Source organism: Ciconia boyciana, chromosome 2 (assembly GCF_034638445.1).
Source record: "Ciconia boyciana chromosome 2, ASM3463844v1, whole genome shotgun sequence".
NCBI lineage: Eukaryota > Metazoa > Chordata > Aves > Ciconiiformes > Ciconiidae > Ciconia > Ciconia boyciana.
In genome coordinates this window covers 152,051,987-152,072,975 of record NC_132935.1, presented here as the reverse complement: position 1 = coordinate 152,072,975, position 20,989 = coordinate 152,051,987, and positions in this window count along the sequence as shown.

The window sequence follows — 20,989 nt, the reverse complement described above, 5'->3', positions numbered from 1 at the left end:
TCTGAGAGGGTTTAGATTAAATGCGAAGTGTCATTCTGGGGGCGGAGGGGATGGACGGGCTGGAGAGAGGGAGGTGGCAGGGGGAGATGCTGTGTACGAGCCCGATGTGAAATCAAATTAACTAATTACGCTCTGCATACATTTTATTCCTCAGAATAATTGTGAGTCTGAGCTGAATCCTGTGATAGGAAATACCGATTGTCCGCACCTTCTCCGTCCTATTACTGAAAAGATTAAGCAAAAGTATGTTCACATACATGTTTCTAATATTTTTATTAATATCCAAAGTATAAGTTTTTGGAGTCCAACACTGCAAAAGCAAAGCATGGGAAGGCAGGTGTAAAATGTACTGTTTCATGTCAGTGGTAGCTGCAGTTTCATTTCTGTGGTGGAGTGATAAATGACAGGAATTCACAATTTTCTCCCCATTCCCTTGGAAGATGTATTCTATAGAATGAAAATAGAAGCACTGAATTATTATGAATCATCCTCTTTACATATGGAAATGGTCTAGTGTCATGTTAAATACACCATATTAAGAGGTCAATTAGAGACCTATTTTGAGTTAATGGAATTAGTTCTTTTTTTATTTTACATTTTAAATGCAATCTTTCAAGGTGTACTGGAGATCGAAGGAATAGAAAATAGAGTAATCCAGTTAAAGGCAGTTAATGCTTGCAGAATGCCTGGGAGCAACGCTGGCGGGTGAGAGGGTGTGATGGGGCAAGGGCTGAGCAGACAGCGCCCTTTTCTTCCCATCTACATTGACTCTCCTCTGCGTGTGAGTGAGAAATGCTATTTTTTTTAGTACATTCCATATATCTGAAGAGACTATAAACCAAGGGGAAATATGCTTGGGCCCTGGCTCCCAACCGCAGCCCTCATTTCACTAAATCTTACAGCACTTTCTTTAAATCCTATTTGGTTCAGTGGAAATTGAGTATATACAAAAGTCCTGAGTGCAATATTGCAACTGGTCAAGGTAGAATTGTTGCATTAGTCACTGGACAGTTGTTCAGCCGCAGATTTGCGTTGGAATTGGCTCCAAAGGGAAAGAGCTAGAAAGAGCTTCTCTACTCTTCAAAGGATTTGCTGCTCCTGCGATGCCCCTGGAATATTAATGCACATGGAAATTGCCCCCCCCGCCAAAGTGTTAGAAGAGAGGAGAAGGCTGCAAAAGGGGAAGCCTCTGGACCAAAGGACAAGTCAATAAATGAGGCACTAGGAGTATTTTGGCATCCAAGGACAGTCCTGCCCACACATCCCCTGGGACCCTTGCTAACCCTCTCCATCCACCCGGCCCAAGCATACATCTGGTTGTGCGCTGGGGACCTGCAAAGGGGGATGGATTCAGCTGGAAAATGAACCTGAGAGAAAAAAATAGGCTGGTTTTCTTCCAGTTGACTTATTCTCGCCCATATAGCATAGACCACTGTGAAAATAAATATATATCTACACCCTCTACCTTTGTCTGGTCTCTAGGTAAGGTGCACACAGCACTTTCATATTAGGAACACTGTTTATGGTATAGACATGCAGGATGGCAACTTCTGTCACCAGAGTTACTGCTTATCCATAGAGGTGATATGAACAGTGCATGAAGGGACACATTTCTGCTGTAAAGAAGTGCCAGGCGACAGTTTAGCTCACCCTTGTCCCTGTGCACGCACACAGCCGCTGCAGTGTCTGCACTGAAGAGACTCGACCGCTCTCCAAACAGTACCGCTGTACGAGCGCGGTCCCCATGGCTCAATTTCTGTAGCAGAGCAGGCATGAATTCCTCTTGATTCATCTTGTCTGGTCACAGTTCAGGCTTCCTCAATGTTTTGGACCAAGGATTTCTTTTATTTTGGTGATTTGCTCCCTGCAGAGCCGATCATTGGTACCTAACAAAGAAACCCACCAAATCCTAAGCAACTCCAATGCTCCTATAATGGTAATTTGAAAACTATATTGGGTGTAAGATTAAGAATCTTGCATTTCCAGTTGGCTGAACTGGGTAACTGCGTAGGGATCTTCTCTCTGCCGCTGCTGGGACTAAAGGGTGGATGCCAATGTTAACATTAGGAGGAGACTTGTCATCTGGGGCTTTGCTGCAGACCCTGCATCACTCAGCCTGCAAGTCCCACCGGCAGTCACCCCAGCACTGTGCGTCGCTACCTCCTCTACCGCTGCGGCCAGATCCTGCACCAGAGAGATGCCAGCAACCAAGCCAGCCCTCCTGGCTTGGGAATATGAGCCACTCGCTTTCCTGGAAGCTGGGCCACAAGACTGCTCATTTTCTGGCACTTTCTGACTCTTGATCTTATTCCACTGATTTTTTCCTTACAAACAACAGGGGAAAAGCTGGGAAAGCTGTGGAAAACAGAAAGGAGAAATAGGTCACACTAGAAATTCTGAAACCTCAGCAAAGCTCGTTTAACTTGTTTAAAGTGATTAATTCAGTGACCTCTGACCACAAGGCAGACCTTCAATTTGCCAGCAGAGGATAAAAGAGTCAAGATCTGAATGAGTAAAGAAGGGATGAAGGGTGAGTTAATCCAGTAACTGTGAAGGAACATTGGAAATAAAAATACTCAACATATATTCTTCTTCTCTTTAGTCCTCTATTGCATGTGTTTTATTTCTGGATATGCTGGAATATCAGGTACATTTATATTCTTTTTGATCTCCACTGTTTGATCCAGATCCAGCCAGCAGAGCAGACTGATGCTCTTAATGCTATTAAGTAGCACAGTCTGTATTTATACATTTTTTTAGAAAGGGAACTAAAAAAGTACTTGCAAGATGGTACAGGGTTAAAAGAAAATTAGGTACTCCATCAGCTTGTGACATTTCCATCTTTATTTGCTGAGGTTTCTCATCCTAAAATACACATTTTTTGTGATGGAAAGAGACAAACTGGTTAGTGACATTGAACACTTTTGCCCGAGTTGCCTGCAAAACTCCCATGCAGAATATAATCTTTCATCTATAGTTATAAGCCTTTAAGCTGCTTATACTATTTTTACTCTAAATTCACCTTTCATTTGGTTAGTCTCCAGCAATTCAGACCAAATTTACACTTGGAAGTTCCCTAGTAATTTCCAGTTAACACCATTAAAAAGTGAGAAAGGAGTCTTGAAATAAATTGTCTCAGTAGTGCACATATTTTTGCTGCTGGAAAGTAAGCAGATACCTTGTTTGGAGTATCTGAGATCCTTCATATGATAGCTTTGATCTTACCATTTTCTCCCAAGTAGAAAAGAAGATGTGGGAAACCCATTTTGAAAATGCTACTGTCCAACAATGCTAATGCATGACGACTTCTGCGTACTTGTTTATGCCAGTAGCACTTTAAAACGAGAGAAAGAGACCTTGGAGTAACAAAAAATGTCTGATCAGTACCTGCTATAGTCCATTACTTAGTTAAGATTCAATCACTAAAGGTTCACACCTTACTTGAACAATTTTCCACTTTCATGGGTTGTTTAGGTTCCATTTTATAGCAGCAAAATATCAGGCTATTACTGATTATTTGACTTTACTGTAAGGAATAAATGAAGAAGTGAAAATAAAATGTATAATAAAAACCTTGTCTTCACAACATCATAAATGTTTTAAGATTTTTTTTTTTTTGGTGCAGGTTTTTTTTTATGGTTCTTAAAAAGGAATCCTGAGAGAACCAATAACTCTGTTTATGTCTGCAGAGCAAAACTACCATTTGAGTTGTCTTTGATTAAATCATTATCTTCTTTCTTCTGCTTTATTCTCTCTGGAGACATAAGAAGACATTAGTAGCAGAGATCAAGCTGTTGAGAGTCCAAAAAAACAAAAATGAGAAATTATTCATATTCAGCTGTCCGGTTAAAGATTGGAAAACTGAGTAATTATTTTATAATATTATAGTAAAGGATGAAGTAAAGTTTTGGCTTTTGACAGGTATGGTGTGATAAAACCAGAACTGCCTATAATTAATATTTGTTGTTGTTATTTACTGAGCATGCTAAAGTACGTACTGATTTACAGGGAAATATACAGATAAAATCTGCCAGACAGGAACTTTATGTAACAAAATAAATCGTAACCAAGGCGATGATGACAAGGAGGGCTCCCTCCCTTCCCAAGGAAGAGCCTTGCAGCTCCTTGGAGGACAAAAGTTTCTTGCCTTGTGCGAATTAAGCCCATTGCTGATTTAATGTTTGCTCTGCTAGATATGGATCATTGCCTAAATTTTAGCACTACTGCATTATAGTTGCAAGGAATATGCTGCTTAAATCCAGAAAAGTATGCCAATATTTGGTGTAATACAGAACACGCTCCAAACACGGTAGCAGGGATCACACTGACAACAGCTGCAAGTACAAGTAACAGAAATACATTGACACTATCAATCACAACAGAGCCTCAGCGGCCGTTAAGATTTATGATGTCAACCCTATAATATAGAGCTGTTAATGAAAACAGAAGATTGAAACAATACTGATTTATTGGGTCAGGCACATGAAGGTTTTAGTGAGAGCATCCTTCCATTGAATGGCTACTTGGGGCTGTCCCAGTATTGCAGGACCCTTGGTAGTTACAGCCCTTACACATTGCCACTGCTAGAATTTTAAATGGAATTTCGAAAAGTTCAGGTTTTCCTCAAAAAAGGACTGTGGATATAAGGCCGCTGATCTTCAAATATTAGCTTTGTGGACTTAAAATTAATAACAAAATTTACAGATAAGAGGCAGAAAAGGTCCATCAATGCCTAAAATGTGTGGTGTTCAGGACCAAATCTAGTATAGAAAAAATGGGGGAAAAAAATCATCTAACTATGCAGAAGCCTGGCGGGTTGTAGGGTCTTATATTTTCAGAAGTAATGATACTCAGGTCTCTAAGTCCCCTATTGCACAGCCAGAGACCTGTCCCATCTCAGCTGAGCCTAATTCAGGAAAGGTTTGAGTTGATATTCAGATCTCATTTGCACTCACTGCCAACCTAAAATTCAGTAGAGCAGTAATGGTCCCTGCCACCAAAAATGCTGAAAACCAGAAAAACCCCCAACAGAGGCAGATGCCTCTTCCCCGCTGCCCTCGCGGCTCACGTGCCCTCACTGGAAGGCCAAGGCAGAGCAAGTGGCTGTGATCGCTTTCAAATCAATAACTTTTTGAAAAAAACCCTCAAAATTCATGAACAAATTTCTCAGCATAACCTGATACTCTGAGAACCTGTTTTTTTATTTGAAATACCATATTCCTACTGTCAAAGTCTGGTAAATAAGGAAGAGACATCCTGCTTTTGAATGCCTAATCATAAGTAGTGATAAATAAATACCCCTGTCTACCTGTTCCCCCAGAATTCATTACATATGTTTAGCAGAGTATGTATGCACACGTGCAAACAATTTCTCAAAATAAGACTCTTAATAACCCATGTCTATGTAATTTTGTATCCCCTTCAAGATCCTGTAGACACATAATGGATACACCACTATAGCTAAGCATGCATGCACATGTCTATGAGTAGAGACATCAAAAGTAGAGATCACACTTAAGACATAAGAACTAGTCAAATGTGAGTGCTGTGATCCAGCTCAGTGAAATGTTAGCAGCATTAAGGTGAAACCTTTCTGAAGATTTAAAGTATTGCAAAAGAGCTGGATGTCGGCCACTAGTTTTGGATTACTCCAGCTTGTGAAAGATGCACTTTTCTGTTTATTCAGGGTAGGGAGGATTGTTCTCCTTGGTGGTTCTTGCTCCCATAAGATGGCTGCAGTAGCCTTCAGGCCCCTGGCTCTGCAAAATAACCCGCAGCAGCTCGGGTGGTGCCCACTAGCCAGAGCTCTTCCCCTGCTTTCGTGGGGGTAAATGCACTGACCCCGCTCAGCAGGGGTTAGTGCCCTGTGAGCACGGGGACTGGTGTGCTTGTCGGCACCATCTCCATTTCGCTGGATTTCCCCCCAGCTGGGCAGGGCAGTCCTGGTCCTGCTACCGCTGCCAGCCAAGGGGCTGGACAGCAGCTGGGCTTTCCTCAAGCAGAGGTAACCCTTCCTGCGTGCCTTCCTGCGCTGAAGGGTTTCACCAAGTTTTGCCTCTGCTGTTGGCTCCAGGAAGGCTTTGTCCTGTCCCTGTCACCCAAACCCACCGTCATGGATGAAGGCTCACCATCAGCAGCTCACCAGTGACCAGCTTACCTGCACTCTGCTGGGGAGAGCGGACCCTGTGACACAGAGCCCATGGCTCACCAGGCACAAGTTGACCAGGCAAGAGTTGCTCTCAAACCTCAGGTTTCCCTGTCCCTTTGGCTTCATTCCGAGCAGCACACAGCTTTGGGCTTCCCACGCAGCCCCGCTGCTCCCCAGTGTGCTGTGGCTCAAACTCATGTTACAGCCCTGGCATGGAGGAGTGTTGCTCCAGGGAGATGAGGTGCTTGGAGAAAGGTTTTAGTGCTAAGATGGAATGATTTTTCAGGGATGAGATATACAGCCCATGACAACAAGATTAAACTATGATTCAAAGCAGGAAGAACTGTGCTTGTCCTCCTCCTGCAGATCAGCGTGGCAAGGAGATGTCTCAGGCCACAGGCCCAGTGTCCAGAGAAGAAGAGGAAAGCGGGGCCATTGCAGGAGCAGACCCTTTCCCCTCTGCTATCAGCAATTTATCGCTTGTCCTTGCCTGCAATAGTGTCACTGATGTCTGTCATCGTATGGGTGCCCCTTCCTTAGCCTTAATGAAGGAACAGAAGTCACTGGAGGCCATGGTACCCAAATGTCCGTCTTCTTCCTTAAAATCTGTCGCTGCTCCGACACCTCCAGGAAGCTCATGAGCTGTGAAGACCACTGCCTGTCATGCAGATCGCTGTTCCCTGGCCGTCCCCCAGACTGGCTATTCAAGTCCACAGGTGCCTCCTGGCCAGAACACACCTTGGTGCCCCAGGTACCCCTTGGCCACCACCAAGGACCGAGGAACTGCCTGCAGGAAGGGCTGGAGGGAGGTATCTCACATCCCCAAGCCTCATGCTTGAAAGATCATTTTTAAAGGAAACCCTCTCTGGATCAAGGTGAGGACTGAAATCTTTCCTTATTCCTCCCATGTCCCTGTGGGCACAGTAATGGCACACAGCAGACTGGACCCCATTATGCTTGGCACCCTGCACATATATAAGAGAGATGTTCCTTGTGCCCCCACCCCTGGTCCCCAGCTCAGATTTGACGTATTTCTTCATGACTGCTTTCCTACCTTGAGAAGAGTTGTGGTTAATCCCATAGCATTCCTGGGGCGTTGGCTGGAACTGTATTGGAAACGTGATGCTAACCTTGTAAGCAGTTGCAACACAGTTAATGACTCATGGCCAGACTGGTGTGACACACAGGCATCAGTGCTATTATCAACATTTAACAGCTACAAAGGTCAAAGCTACGAAGGAAGGTGCAAATAATTGTGTAAAGGACACAGCAAAACATGTAGCTGGGATTAGACTTCAGGAATTCCTTCTTTACTAGCCTTATTAACTGTTGGACCAAGCTCTACGCTCCAACATGGCTTTCACATGCTTTGTAAACACATGAATTTTCCAATCGATCAGCCAATAATTTGTCCTCTAAGATCTGTGCAGTGCACAACTCAAGTCAGCATGACTTGGTAATTGCGGTGGATTGATTCCTCTTCGTCAGCAGCATTTACAAAACTGACTTCAGTTTCAAGGCATACACCTAGTAACAGCGAAGTCAAAGGGTGGTCATGGCTAGGAAAAAAGCGTTTGACATTTCACTGCCATAAGTTCTTCTATTTTAGTTATATTATACCTTAGTTTGTTTTTTCAAATTCTCTTTATGTTAATACAAAAAGGAATTCAAGCTGAAATAGTTACCATCTGCTTGAAAGAGGACAGGAAAATGTGGTTACAAAAGAATGTCTAAAGTGTGGAGCAAAATACGGTCCTGCTAATGGTAACATTTCTGTCATTAACATTAAAGATTAAAGGCTATAATATACAGGAAAATATATTGCATGCCTTATCACATTTTTAATGAAGGGTTCAGTGTTATAGCAGGCAAATGCTGAGAAGAAAAATGTACCTCTTGGATTTTATTTGTTCTCTTGGGAAACTACCCTATCATGATTGTAGCCCCTAGGATCAGCCAAATGAACACCAGGCAGTAAGTCAGCAGTCCCCAAAAGGTTAACAGAGCTTCTTCCTAATGTTACAGCAATGATTACAAAAATTAGCTCCCATTAACCTTTCACCTTTCGGTGGATGGTTCAAATCTAGTGTGGGTTGGTAGTGATTGAGAGTGGTTACTGTAAGTTTAATGCTTTTTGGTGGCTTACGCAATGTGAGCGGGTGGTCCCACGCTGCTTCCCAGGGGAGGCGTGTCTGCCCGATTAAAACCCAAAAATAACTTGCCTCAGTTGGCGCTAATTGGAAACCGCCCTGGCAATTTCAGTGGAGACCCCAGTGTGGGCACAGGCACTGAACAAGCTGCTACAGACCACGGCTGCAGCAAACGCTGCCCTTGAACGCTGGCTTCCCAGCAAGGTTTCCAAATCCTGAATTTTTAATTAAAGCAGGTTTGCCTATCTTTGGTGCTAAGTCTCCCCAGGGCCCTGCTCTAGCTTTAGCCCCTTCGTCCTCTCCCTGCCCTGCACCCCCCAAGTCCTCCCAAGGGTGCTCCCTAACTCCTCATCCCGACACACAGGACATGACCTTCATGCATGGGTCTCACTGGACAAAGTGTGGGGACACGGCCTGGCCATGTGAGATTAGGGGTCTGCTCTCTTCAGGTAATGCAATTTAGGGTGGAGATGACTTTCACCCTATAATCTCTGGCAACGAATGCGGCTGCAGCAAGCCATTTACCCCCTGCATTTGTGTACCTTGTCCATCTCCAGCCCGTGCCCCTTGCCCACTCCCCCAAACCAAAATCCACAGTGTAAGCATACCCATAAGCTGGGAGCCTGCAAACAAGCATTGCCAAAAGGTAACAGGCCCATCATGGCCCGAGACCTCAGAAATACAAGGCCCAACCCAATCCCTAAGGTTCACCATGATGACTAAGGCAACATCAGCACAACCCCGGGATGTCCTGGTTCCCAGTGTGCCTCCAAGTCTTGTACCGACTGTAAACATTTAATCAATGACACATGCACAAACACAAGCTCTCTGCAAATCCTGCTTGTTTTCTGTGGAAAATCCTTTACCCAGTCTAACAAACTGCTCCCCTTCTTCTGTTGTATTTTGCAGCTAGAAAAAATTCTCAGGCTCTGCCCACGTGTATTTCTTGCTTCTTGGGTGAGAAAGCAAGCAATCACAGGACTCAGGGTTTTTTTCTTTCTTGGGTAAATAGTTCTTGTTAAACCAACCTAAGTAAGGTGATTTGCAGTATGGATTTTTCCCATCTAAGTTATTAGAATAAATTCAGTCAGCACATTCAACCCTAGTCTCTAGTGGTACATAAATTTAACGCAACACTCAACTCTCCTTCAGTATTTGTGGTGTATACTTGAGTTTTTCTTGGCATGGAGAGAAGTGGCAGGTGGAGTGATCAGAGACTTTTTTCCTTCAAAGTGAGATTAGGGGTTTTTCAGGTTCCTTTGTTCTGTAAAAGCCTTGGTCTGATTCACTACAAGCTATCTAGGACTGAGAATGCCATTTCTTTACTAATTTATATGTTTGGTTTAAAGCTGTGCACTGATCTCAGTGGAGTTTCTCTATTTTTAGTATCCTGCTAAGAATTTTTACCAAAGGGTTTTATGCACAAGAAGGGCAGGTTTTGTTGGGATTTCTTTCTTTTCGCATTACACTATCAAAGGCAATAAGTCTCCTCTTTCTTCCCCCTGATAACTTCTTATCTCAGCAAGAGAAAGTGGGACACCCAGGCTAGCTCAAGGCAATGGAAACCCGCCAGCACCTGTTCAGGACAACACTGATTGACTTGAGCCCCGGCTGAGCTGGGTATCTTAAAGTTAAAATCCCCCAGTGCATGTGAGGAAATGTGCTTGGGAAGGAGAAATAGGAGGAGAAATAGGATTTGCAGTGAGCCGTCTTCTCCGGGAATATACTAAATACAATTCACCTGGCAAAGAAAATCGGAGAATGCATGCAGCTTTCTTGGCAGGTGCAGAGAAGGCCTTTGACATGATTTAATGGTATTTTAAAAGGCAAGCACTAGAAACAAATGGGAGTGTGCTGGGGTGAATTAGATGGATTAAGATTCAATGAGATAACCTAACAACCTCAGGAATAACTAATGACCTACCCTAACAGAAATGTCTGCTGGGTAGGGAACAAGGCAAAGCTGTTCACTTTAATGATTTTGTTGGCACTGAAGCCTCTCATTTGGGACGTTCAGCAAGAACAGCTTATAAAAAGTATTGGCTGAAGTCCTCAATTTGTGCAAATTGTCTTGGTTCCTTTGGCATCAAGTGTGTGACCCTCTGCCCTGTTGGAGCATCTGCCTCATTCTGGTAACAAGACAGAAATCAATGCAGACCTACATGTGAATGATATATTGATGGCTGAGATACTCCTGTTTATAGAAATGCTTTCATAATACCAGGAACAGGACAGCCTAGAATTTAACATCCAGAGGCGGCAGGGACTGCCCCAAATGTTTTATGTGTAAAGAAGTGACAGCAATGGTTAAAACATCTGAAAGGGTGACTGGCGTACAGGCATTGGTCTGACACCCAGCAAGACTCCCTTCCATAGTAAGAGTGATGCTTTGCTCCTGTGACATTTGAAATAAGAAATGAATAACAGTGTACCCAAGAACTGTCCTTAAAATGAGTACTTTGCCTCAACTTTTCAGTCTGGTAATTATTCACTGCATCCATTCAAAAGGAAAATTATCATGATCTTGGCTGAACAAACTAAAAAATCTCCTAACATATCAATTAACAAATTGTATGAGAGCATTGCAATTAATTTGTTTAATTGGAGTCCCTATTTCTTAGCAGTGCCAGGCTGATTTAGTGCCTTGAAGGACACAGATACTCTGCAGAAATGAAGAGAATGCGCTGGTCACAGGAATGAAAATCTACTGTCTGCAATCATTTACGGAATGAGAACACTGGGGCAAGTGTCCATAAATCTCAGCTTGGCCACTTGTCTTGCCAGCAAGTCAGAGCTACAGAGAATCCACCTGAAAGGCGGAGGGCTGTTGACCCTGCGGGGTGTTCATCGCAGCTATGAGGGGCTGTGGGTGCTCTCTGTCAAGGGACCTATGGGGAAAACACGGGGATCTCCTGTACATTCAGACTGCATGGTGCATATCACAGTAGCACGCAAACATGGCTTAAATCTCTCCACAGCTTTCCATGGGATTAGAGCAGCCCTCAGGCTCTAAGTAGCAGCAGACAGCACCACTGCCAAAGGACCAAGCATATATTCCAAATTCAGGTGGGATGGGGTGAGATCAGTTCCTCTCTTTTCCTGTGTTCTTGTAATGTATATGCTGTGTACCAGCACTAGCTCATATTCCCTTGCACAACTCTTTCTTTCTTATTGCTAAAAATGCTACTGAGCAATGAAGAGCTGCACAGCCATTAAGCCCTTGATGGTGAAACAGCATGTACATGTGCGGATGTGGGTGTGTGACCAGGTAATTGCAAACCGTGACTGTGTATGGCACACGCAATTTAATACAGTTGAAAGTTCAGAGCCTGACCTTCACAAAGGCTACATAAAAATGCTTCCCTTGATCAACCTCAGCTCATGATTCAGCTGTGGCACCTCTGAGGCATTGCCCTGGGTGTGGAAGATGTCCCTGTCCTGCAGTGGAGCCCTGGGTGACATTGCGCTCTATCAGCTGTTATCAGCCCCTTTAATTACTAACAGGTACGTTAGAAAGCATCCAAATTGTAATCAGACTGAAATGGAGTTATAATGATATCTGATCTGGGAATTTAGTCCAAAGCTTTCCTTTTCCATGATGGTTTTCATTTCCTGTAATTTAGAGCTGGAAGCATTTATGGAATATCACATGGTTTTAGTTTACACAGGAAATCAGCTGCAGTTGCGGGAAGATACTGACTTAGGGGTTTTAGGGTTTGTTTTGTCAGTTTTTTTAAGAAACAAAGATTGCTTCAGAGGAAAACATTGCAGACTTCTACCTCTGCTGTTTGAAGCCTGCGTTCTGCAAAGCAATCTATGATTATATAGGAACAAGCAGTTTATTTCTGTTACATGATAATCACTTAATGTGAATGAAGCAATAAATGCCTTTCCTTTTTACAGCAAAGAGATAAACCAAGTGCAGGAAAAGATGTGGAGGAGGGTGAGGGGAAGGGATGCTGGGCAGCTGCAGCAAGAAAAACCTCTGAAGCAGGAAGTATCCAATAGAGTGTGCACGAAAAGCCTGAGATGACCAAATCAGATTAAGATGGGAAAAGGTGGTTATGTTTTTTGAGTCACAGCCTGCCATTTTAACCACTCTCTGCATGACTCCTGGGGAGGGGATGGGGTACGTCAGGAAGAACATTGCGCGATGCGGCACCACCCAGAAGACACTGCAAAAGCCTTCTCCATCCCCACGGGGGAAAGACTGGTTCTCCTGATGGTGCCAGGCGTGTTTCTCTTTTGGGTTGAGGTGCAAGTGCTGAAGTTTCAGTCTTGGGGTGTGCAGGAAAGCACTTTTGAACTGCACTCCCACTAGTTGTGGGAGTAACACTTCTAGTTGTGGAAGTAACACTTCTCAACAAATTACTTCTCTGAAAGTGCTGGCAGAGTGGCTCAGCGCGCTCGGGCTGGGAGGCCGGGGCAGGGCAGCCTGGCTTCCCTTGGGAGGCAGGCTGCGGAATGCCCGTCGGGAGGTATCAAAGAGCAAGAAAGGCAGCAGGAAGGTGGGTGGAAGCCAGCAAACTGCAATAAAAATTCATCTCTTCCCAGGGCGGCCCTGCCCACTCCCCGGGTCTCTTTGGTGCCAGGGAGGGAGATGGCAGGCTGCGAGAAGAAAGAGATGGACCGTTTAAGTCAATAGCGACTAATGAACCATGTTGGAAACACCGTCAAAAGCACAGAGATGGATTTGCAGGACAGCGAGAGCAGAGGAGTGCTGGCTGCTTGCTTTTTGCACACAGAGGTACATTATGATTTTAAATGAATCCAGAACAGCTGAGGCATTTGCGGACTAAAAGCCAACATAACCATGACCACCTTAATCATCCCCTTGTAAAATGAGCAGCCATATGCGTGAAATCAGCCCATACATTTTATGGAATATCTGTTGTATGCTGGACAAGTACTTGGACTGAGGTTTATTTTCTCAGGACTTCAACTCCTGAAATATAAACCATATAACCTTTCTCTTCATAAAACCAGAATTTAGAGAAGGGAGGGGGAATTCCCCCAAGCTTTGCACTGTGTGGCGTTGCCTCTCACATATCTCTTGACAAAGTCTAGTGCTATAGTGGACGTTATAAACAACGATTCCTTTACCATCCTGCGTGACCAGCCCTTGTCATGACGGGAAAGGGCATTTAAACAAAGGTGGCATGGCTTATAGTATTTGTTAGCAAGATATCAAAATACTTATGTGCACAGTATTCCTTTGCTATACTTCTCAAAAGGCTGAGGTTAATCAAAAGGAGCCTGTTCCTTGTCTTAAACAAAATCTTGTCCCACGATGCCTGCTCCTTAATCCCCAGAAAGCAATATCGTATTTCCTTACTGGTTGCTTCTCAGCTAATTGATTCAGTATCAGAGGCAGTGTTACACTGTGTTAGGATTTCTCAGGGCGGGAGAGTTCCTCCTTGACCATACCTCTCCTGGGCTCTGGTTCTGCAAGGTTTTGTGCATGTGTTCAACCATCTGCGCCGGAGTAATTCCTCGGGCCTCAGCAGGACCGTTCATGTGCATCGTTACGCATATGCATGGGTCTTTGCAGGACCATGGTCTGATTGTATTTTATGTTGTACCATATCCTGTAATATATCAGATTGTCACTGGCTCCTGGAGCAAACTGTTGGAAATAGGGTAGTTCATGATGGCCAGAGGGCACTCCTTGCACTCGTGGTCTCATCTTGGGCTTTTCTGCTTGTTCCACTTTCATCTTGTTCCATTCTGGTTCTTCAGTGTTTCTGAAGACTGCAGGCTCATTTTGCTCTCTCTTCTCCTCTCTGAGGTCCGTATAAAAACACCAGGGAAAATGCCATATGCTGTCCTACCCTGTCCCAGTTGCTGCATTTATACTACCTGGCCATCATGGAGTCATGCACTAGATGGAGGCGAGGGTGGTGGTATGTGGGATTCAGCGCTTCGGATGTGGGCACAAGAGACAAAGGAGGAATATTTGAGCAGGAAAGTCAGCCTGTCTTCTTTCTGGTTTTTGGCCCAAAACCCAGAGGACTCCCCACTTCTCCAATTTTTCTAATTGTCTTCTGGAGCACATAAAAATCTCCGCTTCCAGCTGTACGGGGCCATAGTCTATTTTCCCACCACTGCAAAGGATGAACTGAGGTAGGTTGGGATTTTCTGGCCACTTCCCTGACCTGCCTGCAGAGTGGTGTGAAAGTGTGCGCAGGCCCAGAGCTGGAAGAAGCAGGGTCCCTTCACCGTGTGAGGGAAGGTCAGCCCCACGAGCATGGAATAAGGCAACAAAAGCAGCCTACGCCATCCCATGAACGGTACTGGAAGGGAAATGTGGCCAGAGGAGAAGATCACATTGCCTGTGCGAGAGAAGAAGATGGGATTTAGCACCAGTTATTTGGAGAAAAAGTTGTTTTTGTTAGGGAAGGTGTGAGCAACTGTCTACATGGGAACAGGACTCGGGAAGCAGGCTGATTTAGGAGAACAGGTATTGACTTTGGAAATGGGAAGAGGAATGATTTTTTACTTGTGGACAGTGAAAGGGGGCAGCCAGGAGGGCGAGGAAGCCACTGACGGACCCTCCCCTTCCAGAGAAGAGATCTTTCTTCTTAGCAGGGGTCAGCAAAAAAATCCTGCTGAAACAAAGACTTGCTTTTGGGCAATGAGCAGAAAATTATTTGAGCAAGAGAGAGGAGATACCATGCAACTTCTTTGCTGGGGCGTTTTTGAGAGGATGTTGGGGCCTTCAGATTATCCCTGACTGTCCTCATGCACTGGATGTGGGCTTGCAGCAGCAGCTGCCTGCGGCGCTGGGTGTCCCTGCCCTGCGTCAGCCCGGGGCAGAGCCGGGTGGGCAGGGACTCCTGCCCGGACACAAACAGCGTACGCCGGGGAATAGGACATAGACCTGGGATGAAGACCAATACTGTTTCGTGGTTGATCTCCATTTCCGTTTTTCTTCATCTAATGGAGATTTCCTGGATGCTGCAAATGAAGACAGACTCATGGGAAGTTTAATCACAACTTCTTAAAATGTGAACTAGCCCCCTCTTCGCTCCCTCCCTTCCCCTCCTTTTGGGACCGACCTCAAAGCTGGAGCCTGGAGTCCAGGCAGGACCTCTGCGCTCCTGCCTCTTTCTCCAAGTCCTGTCGAAGCACCTTATCTTTAAGTAGTCTCCGTGCAAACAGCGTCTGTTGGAACACGATGGATTTGTGCAGAAGTATTTACCATCCCGAACTAGATTTTAAACAAATTGACATTTTAATATGCATTTATTCCTCTCGCATTAAAAAAACCTGCTGGTATTATGCCAGAATGTGATATATAATGATGTTGTTTAGCAGCAACTCTGTCATTTGGTGTTGTTGACAGTAAAATAAATTAACATAATAAACATAATTTGTTCAAAAACAGCTAAGTAAAAACAGATGGTTAAAATATTTTGGCAGGACCTGTTAGTCCAGGTTTACATGTGTGTTTAGACATTAGTTCTGTTTGCGACATATGTTACATATTTTCTTGATTCCATTTAATATGCAAATACACACCCTCTTCCACAGTTGTATAAACAGGTCCTTTACAGGGTGAGCAATGGGGAGGGTGGGGGGAACGGGATTTTTTCCTTGCTTTTCTGTGTCAGGACCGTTCTCGGCTACGTAAGTGGAAGAGGAAAGTAGCCATAGTACTGTAAGAAACAAATAGGACGGAAGGTGGAGCATAACAACATATTTGTGTACTGACACAATGGATCTATTACTGGCTGCTGATACCTACTTGTGTAAGGCGCTGGGTTGTTGCTCGCTCTCCCGACCACGCCAGAACGTGCTGTTCCCATCGGGCTCTGCAGCCTCCCGCTTACCTAATTCTCACCGCACTGGCCTGAGCCCTGGCAGGATTAATGGTCACATCTAGTCCCAGCCCTCCCTCCCTCCTGTTTGTGAGGGCTAACGTGAAAAAAAACCATGGAAGAAAGCAAGCTGCTCTTTTAAGGGAACCTGACATTGGAATGGAGCAAGCTGGGATTAAGTTCTTCTTTTTAACTATTTCTAAGCTGTGGCTGGACTGATACAGGCATGTGAATACTATGAAATTCTTGTTAGTGTTTAAAGGTTAAATGTTTGTCAGATATTTTCAAGGTATAGCAGATGAAAGCAAGCTTTGGGTTGCAAGAGAAACCAGGGGCATCAGGCCTGGGCATATTTTTAATGAGATGATGTATATTTTATATAAATCAGATATACCTGTGCACATGTACTTAACATGTACATAAGATGCAACTTTTAAACCACAGCTCCAGAACAGCAGGAGAATGGACTCATGGGCATAACATGGAACATCAATGGTTCTCAGCGCACAACTGCTTCTGGAGAGCTTTGAGCCAGAAGGCAAAGGTGGTCTTCAGTGCCCTCCCGCGAGAGCCTGGGACGTGCTCATACCAGACAGCACCAACCACACAGGGTGAGTTTTGCTAATGTGTGGACTGGAGAAAAAGGTGGTAGGGAGGGTAGTGCCAGCAGCGTGAGCTCTCTTCTTTAAGTCAGTAGTAAACTGTGCAAGCTTCAGGGTTTAGTGCATATGCAAACTTCAGTACTAAGTGGCCTCAGGTTGTCCCTCTGCCCATCTTTGCACCCCTCTTTCTCACTCACCCCACATTTGCAGAGGGAGAGTGGCTGTTCATATCCCCTTCTCCACTCACCCTTCCCTAAATCTTCTACACCCCCTTGCAGATCTTCCCCTGCCTATGCCCTCTAAACACCAGCACATGTCACTGTCCCGTTTACCTCTCCCCCCCGGCAGCTCTCCCCTCCCACCCCACCTCCCCGCCTGCCCCAGCACCTCCCGGCAGCCTGGAGGGCAACACTGGGGAAGGGTCTGGGCCGCCCTTCTGCCTCCGGAGCAGACGGGGAGGAGGGAGAGAGGGGTAACGTCGTTCCCCACGTACCACCCGTGCTGGGCCTTACGGCAGGGACTCGCAGCATTCACACCAGGAGCGGCCAGGGCCTCATCCTGCCGGGAGGGCTCTGGATGCCCGGGAAGCATGGGAAGCTCTCCGGGGAGCTACGCAGTCCATCACTGCAGAAATATGTGGCACGAGGGAGTGTTTTCAGAGGTTCCTCAAAATGTCACTGTCCCTTCCTTGCATGGCTCTGTGACATAGCTAATATAAAATATTATTTGTGAAACTTCCTTTTAATTGCTGTTTAATGGCTCCTAATATATTTCAAATAGGCATCTGCAAGTTCATTTTGACATTTATTAGAAGCCATTAGATACCAATTTAATGATGATTTTATGACAAATGTCTGACATCATTAAAAATGTGATGGTTGATAAATTATAATGTGATGTGCTTTTGAGCGTCAGGGAATTAGGCTGTTTCCTAATGTGACTGGTTTTGATGTTGTAAATTAAATTTTATTTCTAATTCATTTATGTTTGTGGGCTCTCAAAATGAAGAGTATCAGAAGTTGAAGAGTTAGTGGGAAGCAGGTTCTGATGAGGGCAAACGTGGTCAGGCAAACCAGTGTAGGTTCTGATGGCTTGATTTGGGTGAAGGAAGATGGTATTTGGAATAACTTGCTGTTTAGAGGAATTGCTTGATCTGTCCTTCCAGTGCTCCAATAAGTACTTTCCCCCGTATTAGTCTGATTATTTGCTTACCGCTTTTATTATTGTCTCACAGAGTATCAGTCATCCTGGACCATCATCCCCTTATGCCAAAGAACGGACAAGCGTTGGTCCTGCCCAGGCACTTTACAGGCAGGCCCAGGGCTGAGGGAACAGGGAGACAGTATTAGCATCATAAATAGCACACACTGGTCTTTAGAAAGCTTTTCATAGGCATCATGCAGAGGAGATTTTTTTAGAGATAATTGGCTAACATTTATAGGGGGCTGCTCATGAGCACGAGAGGGTAAATGGTAGAGGAGAGAGCTGTGCAAACTAAAAACGCGTGACAAAGGCTGCCAAGGGATCCTGATCTACAGGGTTCAGGCAGATCATGGATGTGGTTACCAAAGGAAATCTCCATCTCAGGTTGCATGGAAATCCCACATTCACATTAACATGTGCACAAAGCAATGGAGCAGAACCATAAGTGTATCTCAGATTTCAAAGTGAGTACAAGACCTGCAGATGTGGGAAAAGATGCTTTCTCACAGAGGGCACCGGGCTTTAAGGAGAACAAATTGCTAAGACCACTGTGTATGCCTAGATGGAAAACAGGACTTCTCGGAGACGAAGGTGCAAGTCAAAGGAAATGGTGTCAGGAAGGCAAGGTCACCTCAGCCTCCAGAGGTGGTAAAGAATCTGGATGTGGTGGAGGAGAGGATGCCTTTGGGATTTGTGGTGTTTGGGATGAAAGAGCTGAAGCAGTCCTGGGCTCTGATGCAGCTCTGGGCTCTCCTGGCCTCTCTCATCTCCAAGCACAGAGGCAGGTGCTGACAGCCCTGAGCTGCTCTGCTGATGGACAGCTGAACCGTCTCTGTCCGATGACCTTGTGCCTAAGGTACTCAACCTGCCTGTCTAACGACTGTCCCCACTGCCAGGTTCATTACTCTCTCATGGGGTGGCACAGGAACACTAGGAGGGCTGCCTAGAAACGGTACCTGGAAACTGGGGAATTATGTTTCCCCGTCTGTGTTTGGGAGGAATGTCCTGAAGATCCACCCCTTTGGTGGCCAACCTTCATGGAGAACTTCATTTCTGTCCTTCATGGTCCAACGGCTCGGCAGTCTGGCAGGACTGGCAGAAGCAGGCATGCCTGTGCGAGCAAAAATGCCGACTGTGTGGCAGCATCTGGTTTGGCATGTGTGTCTGCCACTGCTGGGGACGCCGGGTACGATCCTGGGTACCTTCACCTTACTGATGGCCCTAGCGCATCTTCACTGGTGCCTGTATGTGTGCCTGCTAGATCACAGTGCTGCCATCGCACCACGGTCAGCTCCGCACAGAGCATGACACAGCCTCCATCGGGACATCAGCCGTGGCTTCTTCATTTAATTCCTCATGTGTGGCTGAAGGCTGAATTCCTCATGTGTGGTCACGAAACCTTGCAAGGCAGGCAGGAGGAAGAGGGGGGTGCCGGGTGCACCATTCACAAATCGGCCGCGGCACGGGCAGTATGCTGCCTGCTCCTCCGCAGGCTCACCGCTGGCTGGAGGACACGCGTTGCAGCCAGCCCCTCGGGTCCTTCCCTGCGCTGTGGAGGCAGCCGTCGTCCTCCAAGCCTGGGCTGTGAGCCTTGCTCAGCTACCTTACAGCACAGCATGCAACCTACCCGCATTTTAGTGGCTCTTACACAGCCCTGGAGTCAAAAACAGTGTCCTCAGTAAAACTGTGTGGACCCACCTCTAATATTGAGCCATACGGCTTTCTAAAAACCAAGATCTTTGTCAAACAAGATGCCCTTTTCTGTAGGTTGCGAAAATAATCTGGAAGAGCTCCACAAAGTAATTATACAGTGTCAAAAGCTCTGTTAAAGAAAGAAGACTTTTTTCAAATCCTCCCAGAAGGTGTTTCCCTAACACACTGAAGAGTCTATTTTGGCCCCATTAACTTATTTTCTTGTCTATTTTTCTAGTCTTTGAATTTTATTTTTTTTTTCCTTTCAGTAAGTGTTGTTTTACCATTGCATAGTTAAGTGTGGGGGGTACTTGAGACAGGTCATGATGGAGCAATAAAGGCTTGGAAAAAGAATACTTTGCATTTCTACCACTGCGGTGCATGTGAGGGTCTTCAGGTTTGATGAAGCTGAGCTTTGCTCTCCTTGACTAAGGGCTTACCTCTGCCAGGAACATTGTGTATGGTACTAAGGTGGGACTTCACAGCACGTTCTTCATGACACATGATACTGCGCACAAACTGCCTGTATTCTTAGACAAGAGGTCTAAGAATGCCTTTGGAGCAGCCAATGCCTTGGGGTAGATAAAACCCCAAAGTGTTAAATGGCTCGTTGCAAGAGATGGAGAAAATAGAAGCAGACCCAGGCTGAGCCCGAATTCCCTGACGCCGAGCCCTGGTACCCTGTGGCTGGCTGAAGTCCAGTGCTGTGCTGCTGGCTTGCCGATCTCCCCATGGCTCTCCCGGGCGCAGGGCACTTTGTGGTCCTCCGCGGGCTCCTGAGCCTCTTCCTCGCCTTGTATGGAGGTCCTCTGCACAACGAACATTGTTTTGGTTGTGCTTCTCTGGCCTTTTTCTCCCTCTCTCCCTCTGACTTTTCTGAGAGAGAGGTGCTGGCCAAAGCCGAACGCACCACTCCAGGAGAGGAAATACCATTATACTGGCATCATGAACAAGAGGGATCCTAGTGCTGTATTTAAAGCAAAGCATGAGCCCTGGGTACATCTGGGTTCTGTTCTCAGTTGTGCTATGAGTTTTCGCTGAAGCTTGCCCTACTTACTCAGAGTCTCTACACTGCAGCTTCTCTCTCTGTGAAAACAGGGCTGTAATATTTTTCCTGCATCTTAAAAGTATTGGGGTTGTGAAAGACTCAGATACTTGAGTGGAGATGTAACTAAAAATGCAAGATAGGGTGGATTAATTATACCCCAGGCCTCTGGTAACAGAAGCCAAATGTCTTGTTCTGTGCTTTTATAAGGAAGAAATATGTGTTTGGACCATGCTGTGTCATCAGGCTCTGCTCCCCGGTGCTGATGTATGGGGGCTGAAGCAGAGCTGGGGGCTGGGAAAGCCGCGGTGGGGAGAGCAGGGACGGGA